Source organism: Myotis nattereri, assembly GCF_964212035.1.
Source record: "Myotis nattereri genome assembly, chromosome: 8".
Taxonomy (NCBI): Eukaryota; Metazoa; Chordata; class Mammalia; order Chiroptera; family Vespertilionidae; genus Myotis; species Myotis nattereri.
Window position 1 is genome coordinate 10,076,051 of NC_138083.1, and position 12,252 is coordinate 10,088,302.

A 12,252-nucleotide genomic window follows, 5' to 3' on the forward strand; every position below is an offset into this window, starting at 1 on the left:
TCCTTGACAAGCAGAATCCATCCCTAAAATTAAAACATTCCTGACCTATCTGCAATGACAAGGCAGGCGAGCTGCACGGCGCTCCGGCCCATGAAGGGAGCTGACACATTTGTTTTTAATTTCAAAAGAGTAGAAAGTGAAGATCTGACCCCGTCAATCAAGCCCCGTGACAAGTTTAATCATTGGTGCCCCACAAAAATCACGGCTAAATAGGAATGCAAATACTGTATCACAGGGCTCTTATAAATGCTAATCAAGGAGAAGTAATCAACTGACAATTTCACTGATCTCTTTTCTGAAGGAGTCACTCAGTGCTGGGTCTCTGGGCCACAAAGAGAAGAGAGAGAGACAAAAGGATGGATGCGGTTTCCCCCCAACCTTCCTATTATTTTTCCTTCCAGGACATTTCTTTTTCAAGAAAGAATTCGCTCTTTGATCCATCGTTGAACTTTAAAGCAAAGAACTTACGCAGTTATATGTCAAATGCACTTTATTATCAGTGCCCGGCCAGGCAGACAACGCACCGAAACTTCCGCTAAAATAAAAATCATCATTTGTCTTTGTCATTAATCTGTTCTCAAATTCTCTTATATCTTAAAAGTGACTGACCTTCTCCGTGAGACGGGGAGGGGGGAAAAAAGTTTTATAAGTAGTTGGAAATCTGAAAATTGTGATCATGGTAAAAAAAAAAAAGAAAAGAAGAGATATCCCTTTAAAAAACTTAATCCAGGGCTGATGGAGAATTTATAAGCAATCACCAAGAAGCTCTGAGCCAAGTGGCTCTGCCCTCAGCGTGGACACTTGACTGTGCTTAGAGAGGGAAGATGGAAATTGGGGGCATATTTTCCACAGGGGCCCTGAGAGCTTTGTGTTTTGCAAAACTTAGAACTTGAGAGTTTTTTTTCTTTCTTTTCTATTTTTCAACCAGGAAGCCCTGAAGAAATCCAATCCATTGATTACTTCTACTTTAAACACCTATTTCATGGAACCGTAGCAGGAGGAGAAATGAGCCAGCATCAAGTTACTCCATGTTTGCCCTTCCCTAAGACAGAACGTTCCAGAAGTTCAGGGATTGGCAGATTACTCCCGTGGAGCTGACCAAACCAAATTCCAAATAACCAAGGTGGTCGCCTTCATCATAAGGACAGAAAAGTGGGATTTGGGGGTTTTGTTTGGAGATGGTAGTTTCCCATTTTTGTCACATTCCCTGTAAGAGGTGGATGGACCAGATGCTGCCTGCTGCCTGTTCATGAGCTAAGAGTGCCCTTTAGATTGTATTTGTTTGTTTTTTTACTTATTTAATGTTTTACTAATTTCAGAGAGAGAAAGGGAGCAGAGGAGAGAGAGAGGAAGAGAGACAGACACAGAGAAAAATCAATGTAAGGGAAACATCGATAGGCTGCCTCCTGCACACCCCCTACTGGGGACTGAACCTGAAACCTGGAAATGTATCCTGGCTGGGAATGAAACTGTGGCCTTTTAGTGCAGCGGTTCTCAACCTGTGGGTCAAGACTCCTTTGGGGGTCAAATGACCCTTTCACAGGGGTCGCCTAAGACCATCGGAAAACACTTATATAATTACGTATTGTTTTTGTGATTAATCACTACGCTTTAATTATGTTCAATTTGTAACAATGAAAATACATCCTGCATTTCAGATATTTACATTACGATTCATAACAGTAGCAAAATTACAGTTATGAAGTAGCAACGAAAATAATTTTATGGTTGGGGGTCACCACAACATGCGGAACTGTATTAAAGGGTCGCGGCATCAGGAAGGTTGAGAACCACTGTTTTAGTGCATGGGACGACGCTCCAACCAACTGAGCCACACCTGCCAGGGCAGTTTTTACATTTCCAAATGGTTGAGAAAAAAATGAATAGGAGACTGTTTTGTGATGTGATCATTACATGAGATTTTCAAATTCCAGAATGCTAGCGTCAGTGACCACAGGAAGTTGTGCTGGAACACAGTTGGGCCTGTTTTCTCGAGTGTCTTTCTGGCTGGGTTCATGATGCGGTGGCCGAAGTCAGCTGTGGCAACGGAGGTTGTGTGACGGAACAATCTGAAATATTCACTGTCTGGCTCTTTATAGGAAATGTTTGTGGACCCCTGTTTTATACCCTCATGTTAGGATTTGGTTGTGCCTCAGTTTCCCTGCCATGGAAATGTCTCTTTTCCAACAGCTGTGCTGAGGTATAATCGATAAATAAAACTGTAACTATTTCAAGTTTACCCTGTGATGATTTAACATGCATTATGAAACGATGACCACAATCATGTTAACTAACACACATGTCACCCCACTTACTCTTTTTTTATGAGTGTATTGAGAAAGCTGAAGGTCTATTCTTTTAGCAACTTTCAAGTACACACTATTGTTAATGACTAGAGGCCTGGTGCAGAGATTCGTGCACTGGTGGGATCCCTTGGCCTGGCCTGCAGGGATTGGGCCAAAACCGGCTCTCCGACATCCCCTGAGGGGTCCTGGATTGTGAGAGGGCACAGGCCAGGCTGAGGGACCCCACCGGTGCACAATCAGGTCTGGGGAGGGACCGCGGGAGGGCTCCACAGCGTATCCAGCCCCTCTCACCCAGTCCCGATGGGCTGGAGCCCAGCAGCAAGCTAACCTACTGGTCAAAGCATCTGCCCCCTAGTGGTCAGTGTGTGTCATAGTGACTGGTCGAACGGTCAAATGGTGGGTCACTTAGCATATTGGGCTTTTATTACATAGGGTAGTCACCATGCTGAAATCAGACCCCACTCACTCATCTTCTGACTAAAGGCTTATACCCTTTGACCAGCACTGACCCATTGCTCCCACCCCCCAGCCTCCGGTGATCACCATTCTACTCTGTTTCTATGAATTTGTCTTGAAAACAAATCTGCATATAAGTAAGATCCTGAGTATTTGTCTTTTTCTGCCTGGCTTATCTTAATTAGCATAATGTCCTCCAGGTTCATCCACGTTGTCACAAATGGCAGGATTTCCTTCTATCTCATGGCTCAGTAATATTCTATTGTATGGAAATTTTTAATAAATGAACATCATCAGCGATGCCTTTGGTTTCTCAGACGTAGATTATTAGTTACTGGAGGAGGACAGGCTCCCTTCTGGGGAGCTGAGCACCTCCTCACAAGGTGCCAGACCCCGAGGACAGGCAGCTTCTCTGAGTGAGAGGTGCCCCTCTCTGTGGGGTCAGTTAGCCACAGAGCCCCGGGCTGCTGGCTGCTCCAGGCCCAGTCATATTGCTTCAAATTAAGATCGAATTTATTTTGGAATAATAATGAGGCTCCAAAAATAGAACATTGATAACAACAAAAAAGGACATGCTTCTCTATTTCTATTCTAGTGTGGAGTCCCTGGAAGCCAGTGTGACACCAATGATAGAACCTATGCTGGGAAATAAAGAGGGCGTTCAATTTGTGGCTCTAACAACACTATGGCAGCAAATCACAGGAGATAATATTTCTTCCTGCCTGACATGCCCAGGTGTTTAATAGATCCACACACATACACATATACACTTTCAAAACACATTTAATGGTTATCCAGAATGTCCTCTTAATATTTTCTAGGGCCATTTTGTTATTCTTATTTTATAGTTAAACTGATTTTCCTTGGGTTAATAGTGGTCTGCAAACTCATTAGTCAACAGAGCCAAATATCAACAGTACTTCTTCAAAATAGACTCGCCCAGGCCGAAAACCGACTTCTGCGCATGGGCCACGAAGTTTCAATCGCACTGTACGTGCACCCGCATGTGCTATTTTGTGGAAGAGCCACACTCAAGGGGCCAAGAAGCTGCATGTGGCTCGCGAGCCGCAGTTTGCCGGCCACGGGTTAGGATAATGGTTCTCCACTGGGATGACTTGTGTCCCCAGGGGAAGGAGGAGAGCAAGGCTGGGGCATAAGAAGGATGTTGGGGGTGGTTAGCAATGTCTGCAGACATTTTGTTGTCACGACTGATGAAGGGTGCAGAGCTACAGGTATGTAGTGGGTAGAGGCCAGGGATGCTGCTAACATCCTATACATATCCGACAGGTCCCCCCACAACAGGGAAATATTTGGCCCAGATGTCTGTACAGCTGAGGTTTAGAAACCCTCAGTTAGGGAAGCAAAAGAGTGCAAGGTGCTGGATAAACCTGGATTTTAAGCAAGGTTTCTCAACCTTGCCAATACTGACATGTAGGTTGGATAATTAGTAGTGGGATGGGGGCCGCCCTAGGCTCTGTAGCATATATGGCCTCTGCCCACGAGGTGCTGGCAGTGCCACCACCCTCCAGTAGTGATACAAATGTCTCCAGATCTTGCCACTGTTCCCTGGGCAGGTGGGCAGAGTCGCCCTGGTTGAGAAACCCACTGGTTTAAGGGTGAACTGGTGACTTGCTGGCTTGGTTATGTTGAACCCGCCATGGGCTGCCTGGAGGGAGGTGAGCCCACGCGTGGCAGAGGTGCCACGTGGAAGTGCTCAGAGCCGTCGCCAGAATACCTTGCTCTGAAGAGATTTTCTGAAAGGGGTTGGCGAAGTCTATGGAAAACTCTGAAAGAGGAAGGAGTGTGGGTCTTGTTGAGACCCGACTCTGGGCTAAGTAGGCCCGGCTGCCCAGGGTGTAGAGAAGCCTGTCTCCACTCGCCAGATGAGGAAGCTGAGACTCAGGAGAAGTGTGTAATCCAGGCAGGAGCCCCAGCTGGGAAGCGCTGGGGCTGGAATTCAAGCCCACCAAGGTCCAAACATGTGGAGGCAACCCAAGGCGCTGGGTTTCTAACCAGGAGTTTTGCCTTTCTTTGTGGCCTTGGGTAAGTTCCTGCACTTTTTGAAGCCTCTGTTTTCTCATCTATAAAATGGGGTGAAGAACGTAGCAAGGAGCTAAGTAGGTAATGTCCTTCGTAGGAGCTGGCCCAAAGCAGGAACTCCAATTACTACCAAGTAGGTATTGGTTCTTGCATCCCATGCTCTTAATATGTGCCACGTGGCCCCTGAAGTCCTCACGATAAACTGAAGGGGACTTAATTATTTGTACTGAATGTGAGTGTATTCAGGGGTGATTTGAACAAATATATTTTACGGTGAATAAAGACGGCTTTGTTCTCCCTCTTCTCCCAGCACTGCTTCCTATCCTTTGGACTCTAAATTATTATGAGGGAAGCCCAACCTTAGAAAATTAATTCTGTACAGGTGGTAAATGAGAGGCCTGACTGGGCCGGTCGTGTACATGTGATGGTGGAAGTCAGTTCATTCTAACGCAGAGGCTGCTTAAGGCTGCGGTGCTGTATGCTTGACACTGGATCTAACAGATGGGTCTGAAGAGTTTTCAGTTCCTTCCTTCTTGAGAAGGCATAAATTTCTGAGCAGTTTTCCTTTTGTCTTATTCCTAAGCAACCACCACTCTTTTCCCTGATAACCACACGGAATACTACTCAGCTATAAGAAGAGATGAAATACTGCCATTTGTGACAACATGGATGGATCGTGAGAATATTGTGCTAAGTGAAATAAGTTGACAGAAAAAGTCAAGAGCCATATGATTTCAATCACATGTGGGATATAAAACTGAAAGCAACAAATGAACAAACAAGAAAAACAAACAAATTAGAACTCATAGACACAGATAAGAGTGTGGTGGTTACCAGAGGGAAGGAGGGTGGAGGGTGGTCAGGGGTAAAGGGGATGGAAGAAGATTTGACTTTGGGTGGTGGGTACACAATGCAATATACAGATGATGTATCATAGAGTTGTACAATAAAAACTATATAGTCTGATTAACCAATATCACCCCAATAAATTTAAGTAAAAGGAAAAAAAGGGAAAAATAAAACCACACAGTTCTGGTAAGAATCACCTTTGTGCCCTCCTAAGGTGGGGCTAAAATATCACAAGAGACAAGAGGAGGGGTTCGGTCTATTCCACTCATTCCCCAAAACCATCTACTGGAAAGTTTGGGTCGCTGAGTTCTGAGGGAAGTGTCAGCGTCCACATGCTTTGATCTTCCTGGGCCCACTGCCTGTGGATGTGAGCTTTTTCAAGTGGAGACGGTGGGTCTTGTTGCTGCTCCATCTCCAGCTGGTTCCAGTTAGTGTCTGACACTTAGTAAGGAGACACTCACAGTGTTTGTGGCATGAATCCACGTGGGACAGAGAAAGAGAAATTGTGCACCATTGCAGAGAAAAGGGCTCTTAGTTTAAACCAAACCTATTCAAATTGGTTTCCATGGAAATGTAGCTTTGGGGGATGCCAATAGGTGTTATGTGAAGAGATAGATGCCTGTGTAGGCAACCATGCTGGGGTGAGACTGGGTTGACCAGGACTCTACTGCAGGACTTGTCACGGTCTTTCTTTTTTAATGCTAATGGGAATACAAACTCCCCAAATGGGATATACAGCACACGGCATTGACAAAACTTATTGGATCCCATAAGCTATTTTTTCATGTATATTTTTAAATGTGGGGACTATCCTCAGGGACTTTTACAAATGATCCCCAGTACTTAGTTCTTATTTATAATCTCTCTCTCTCTCTCTCTCTCTCTCTCTCTCTCTCTCTCTCTCTCTCTCAGTGATTTTCAACCTTTTCCATCTCACAGCACATATAAACTAAACTTCTGTGGCACACCAAAAAATATATATTATATTTTTTGCTGATCTGACCAAAAAAAGAAAAAAGAAAAAAGGAATAGTTTTGATTCATTCACACTGGATGGCTATTGTTATGTTGGCTATTGTCATTCTTTTTATTTGACAATCTAAGGGGAAAAGAGGTCAGTGCCCCTGACTAAATAGTCAGGTTTTGTATGTTTTACAAATTCTTGGGGCAGCTGAATTTTCCAGCTGAAAATTGCTACTCTAGAGCCATTTTTCTCAACTAGGAGGAGACTTTTATCTCCTAGGAGACCTTTTTTGTTTTTCTAGGAGACATTTTTGATGGTCAGCAGCAGAGGAGAGGGAGTGCTGCTGCCATCTGGTGGGTGGAGGCCAGGGATGCTGCTCAACATTCCATATGGCATAGGACAGCCCCACAAGAGAATGACCCTGCCTAAGATGTCAATAGTACCCAGGTTGAGAATGCATCTGCTCGAGATGCTTCAGTTTGCTGTCTTCAAGGGCCCTCTGAATCCAGCTCCGTGGAGCTCCAAAGGACTGGACCAATTGAGAGAATGAGTGTGACTCAGAAAAAAAAAATTATATTTGGGGATTAAGTTCAAGGAGTGATCTAGCCAAAGAGGAATCAATCGATTATTTCTCTATATGATGAAGGAACTTCTTATTATTATTCACATTTATACATCGAATAACTATTTATGGTGCATCTACTATGTTTTCTGCATGATGTTAGGTCCAGGGTCTGCAAACTTTTCCTACAGGGCCAGGTAGGAAATATTTTAGGTTTTTTAGGCCATAGGGTCTCTGTATCAAGACTAAACCTTGTCATTGTAGGACTAATTAATTAATGAATGAGTGTGGCTGTTACACAAACAGGTGGTGAACAGGATTTGGCCACAGACAAAGATGCTAATCTCTGTTCTAAATATTGGGGAGACAGAGATAAAAAGAGCAAAGACCCAGCTCTTAAGGAGCTCATAGTCCAGGGGAACTTACAAGTAAATAAAACCCAATGACTGTACAAAGAAATGGGGCCAGGTTAGCAGACTTTCTAGATATTGTTACTATGTCCAGTGCACCTATATTGTCAAAGAAGCATATGTTTTTTCCCTTATTTGGACACACTGTTTCCCACCCCCATCATCCTGCCGACTACGGAAACTTCCAACAAACATCCAAAGTGCTGGGCTGAACAGTGGGGCACAGAGAGCTTTTCCTTTCTCCCCTCCCTCTGCCCCTGCTGCAGCTAACAACCTGTGGTGTCCTCTGATGGCTTCCTGATTCACTCCTGTGTCCACTCATCTGCCTTTCACCTGGGCACTGGGTGACCCTCCGACCTTGCAAATCTGGCTGTGAGCCCCCTGCTTCAACCCTCCCCTGGCTCCTTTGCACTGGTAGTAGTTGTTGGCACCAAGAGAATGTGAGCATGTGCACACACGCATGCACATGTGTACACACACAGGTATTTAGTTTTTATTAAAAAATGTAAATATAATGAAAAGGTGCAAATAATTGTTGGTTAAATATTACCCTACTTTTCTTAAATCCAGAATTTTGCTTATGTCTGTTAATACAGTGGTGCCTGAGTGTGTGTGTTTGTGTTCAATGTGTATACACACACAAACACACACAGATAATATATATATATACTTATAATATATAATTATAATATAATTATATATATATATACACACACACACATAGGTATATATATATTATCTGTATGTGTATGCACATTGAACATGACACATATACATACAAAGATATGTATATGGGTCATGTTTTACTATAATTTTTGCTGTTTCTTTTTTATATTATAGTGTGAAAATATTCTATGGATTTTTGGGAAATTTTACAGATAGATATAGTTAGGTAGATTATGTAGAAAACAGTTTTAGGATCGTGAAAGTGGCATTATTCAGGGGTCTGTGAAGGAGAAGGTTGTGTGTGTGAGGGTGTGTGGGATGGGGTGGGTGGGATGTGGAGGAAAAGCAGGACGTGTGGAAGGAGGCAGGGGGTGCGTGGGAGCCCTGAACCACGACTGAGGCCACAGCATCATCAGTTGTTTCTCTAGAATCAACTACATTGAAATGTTATCACTGCAGATTTTAATTTCTCCCCCCGCCCCAGGCATTTTTCGACTGTGCGTTGGACTAAAAAGATGAATCTTAGACAATAGCCGACCTGGCATTTTGCTGATTTTTAATGTGTTTATTGTGTAAGTTATCAACAGAAGCCTTAAGGGCTTTTGGTAATGGAGTGTGTTAAAGATGAAAGAAAGGAGAGAGAAAGAGACAGAAAAGGTATTTTCTCCCCTACGTGTTGTCTTCTTAATTTGCATAAGTGACAATAGTGAACATCTTGATTCCTGCCACCTTCGCAAAGCTTGCAGTTGGCAATCAGCCACCATATATGGCAATAACCCCTATTTCCATATGACAGGTCCTGGCCTCTGTACTTTGCAAACCTTCTCAGTCCATCCTCTGAAAACCCACAAGGAGCTGCTCTGTTCACTGAGAAGAAGAAAGGCACAGAGACTGACATTTCCTGTCTCAGGCTGCCCAGCAGGGGAGTGGCCGAGGCAGCGCTTCCGAGGGTCTGTCCGCTGGGGAGCCTGGGTTATTTCACCAAGCCGCAGCCTCGCCAACAAGGTAGATTAGAAAGATCTCCGGGGGAATATGAGTTCATGAGCCTGGGTTTATGTCCACTGCTATTAGCCACTGAGCTTAGTGCTGCATTTTTCTTTTAAAAGAGATTTTCCTTGGGAAAAAAATAGCACAAAAACTTGGTAAAAAATATTCAAACACCAGAAAAATCAAAAGCACCCCTCCAACCTATTTCTGATCTTTCTAGAAACATTTATACATAGATAAACAAGTGTGTACACACACACACACACACACACACACACTTATTTTTAGAAACAGCTTTGTTGGGTATAATGTGTATATATTATTTTTAACACCAAACTGACTACTATAGACACTTGATATTGCCATTAAGTAATAAATTATGTAATTGTTCTATATCAACACATACTTTATTCTTTTTTAAAGGCCATATTAAATGTACTGGTATATAAAACTAAAAAATGCTTATGCAATTCCAATGGGTGAAAAATACCCGCATTTAAATAGTGCTTGACCCATGTCAACTCACTTCATCTCCTACGTACTATATGAAATAGGTACTTTAATAGTCCCATTTCTCAGACAAAGAGACTGAGGCATAGGGGAGAGAAGTGACTTGCCCAAAACTGCACAACTTGCTAAGTGGTAGAGCTAAGATTCAAACCTCGCAGGTCTGGCCCCAGAGTCTATGGCCTTAACCAATGTCCTACAGGTGCAGGCAATAGCATTATGCACTCATCTTTGTGTATATACCCAGAGACATGGAAAGAGGAATTTCCAGCCATCAACTTGTAGGTTGAAGAGAATGAGTACGTAAAATTTCGTCAGCTTTTGCCAAATTCTTCCCCAATTTAGACTCCCATCACATAGGCTCCTACCAATAGCGTGTGGCCCCATCTTTGAACGTGTTACTTCCTTTATTAGCCTGTGGCAGTGATGGCGAACCTATGACACGCGTGTCAGAGGTGACACGCAAACTCACTTTTTTGGTTGATTTTTCTTTGTTAAATGGCATTTAAATATATAAAATAAATATCAAAAATATAAATCTTTGTTTTACTATGGTTGCATATATCAAAAAATTTCTATATGTGACACGGCACCAGCGTTAAGTTAGGGTTTTTCAAATTGCTGACACGCCGAGCTCAAAAGGTTCGCCATCACTGGCGTATGGGGTAAGCGAGTAGACTCCTGTCTCAACAGCGAGTGTATCTTCCCTTTGGCAGAACAGAAACCACCTGAGCTCATCTTGGGTCACTTGACTGTCTTGAGTTCATCGTTCTCTGGCAGAGCTCGCCATCCCCTGCCTCTCTCTGGTGTTGCCCCAGGGGAGACGTCACATTTGCTAGCTGCCTAGCAACCCTGCCAGCACGTACACAATTACTAACATGGTGCTTAGTCCTGGCAGGACACCGAGCCTCTTATGGATCCACCACTGAGTCCCACTCATTAGCTGATGGCATAAGCAGAAGGCGGAGAGAGGGGGTGTTGTGGCGAGAGGAAGGCTGCTGGTAAAATAGCCACAAAGAGAGCCTGTGGCTCACTGGGGTTCATAGACCCTTTGGCGTGTGGGAGGTCACCTGAGGTCATCTCATTCCTCCACCTGTCTCTAGGTGGCCAAACCTACTGTGCCATTCACATCTATTGCTCTGGCTTTTTACCAGTAGAGAGAACGCAGAAGAATATAAGGGAAGAGAAATACTTTTCCTCTCAAATGTTGCTTAATGCCAGTGGCCTCCAACTGCTGGCTGGAGAACCGCCCTTGGCCTGAAGATAAGTTTTTTGTTTTTTGTTTTTGAACTGCACAGGGTTTTGAAAACTCTGGGGTCAAGCACAAGCTAAAAACCAGAACATTTCGCATAATAGCTTCTTCTTGGGGGATCTGGCAACTGGCAACTGGGTCCAGGTTTCTGCATGGAAGTGACTAGCTGCTGCCCCCTTTGGACCAGGCAAGTGCTCCATGGCTCACCACACTCCCCACCACCCCCTGTTGCCTCCCATGCTGGCTCTCTTAGTTTATTTATGGCTCCTAACAACACATGACTTCAGAGTTCCTGATCTAGCTTCTTGACACGTCACATTTACATATGCATGCATACATGCCTGAATACATATATGCATGGCTATGTGCATTTTACCAATATTTACTGAACACATGCTATATGCCAGGCTGTGTGCTAAATGCTGAGGAGGTAAGTGGAGATAACAACCAATGAGGGGCACAGTTTTGGCACTTAGGGAACCCGGCTGCAGATCTCCTGGCTGGAACCTGTAGTCTTTGGCCCAAAGGCTTTCTTTGACTGCCAGTGCCTGCTGGGTTCCCAGCAGTGGGTGTATGAATGTCCAATCAACACCCTGCCTCTTCGAGCACTGACAGACAGGAGTTGGTGTGTAAGTACCCCAGCTTTTCCCCTAGGGTGAATAACTCAGGTCTGTGCTCCATGCAGGCTCCCCGAATTCTCTGCCCACATGGGCACTGGGTATGACCCGCTGTTGGCTGCCCTCCCTTCCCTGTCTCACCTCCTCACTTTTCTCCTTGGGAGACAGAGAGCTCTGGTACCTGACTCCATCCAGGAAGCTAACGCAGGTGAGAGCAGAGGGTCTCTAACCACTCACAGGGCATTCCAGGGGCAGCTGCTGGCTTGGACCCGCCTGGCCTCTGAGACTTTGTCCAGGGAAGACTCAGGTGCTTGTTGTGGGCCATGTAGGAGAGAACATGACGCATGCAGGGGACAGAGCATGTTGGGGTGGTGCTCAGAAGTCCTTACCCAGGGGACGCTGACCCTGCGCACAGAGTGGACGGTCACAGTTCACCATCTGTGAGATGGAGGCATCTGCCTGGATCATGGGACTGTAGGGGGAGGGTCCAGAGCAACATTCCAAACAGCCCATGAAAATGCAGGAGGCTCTGACTATGCTGTGTATCCCCCACATTTGTATGCTGAGATTATAACCCCCAATGAGATGGGGTTAGGAGGTGGGTCTTTGGGAGGAGATTCAGTCGTGAGGATGGCGC

General features: G+C 44.6%; 1 protein-coding gene across 1 annotated transcript in view; it reads right to left on the reverse strand.

The window, feature by feature from the left end:
• Positions 1 to 12,252, reverse strand: part of TSHZ2 (teashirt zinc finger homeobox 2) — a 433,168-nt gene that overhangs the window by 42,907 nt on the left and 378,009 nt on the right. The gene's annotated exons all lie outside the window — the stretch shown is intronic.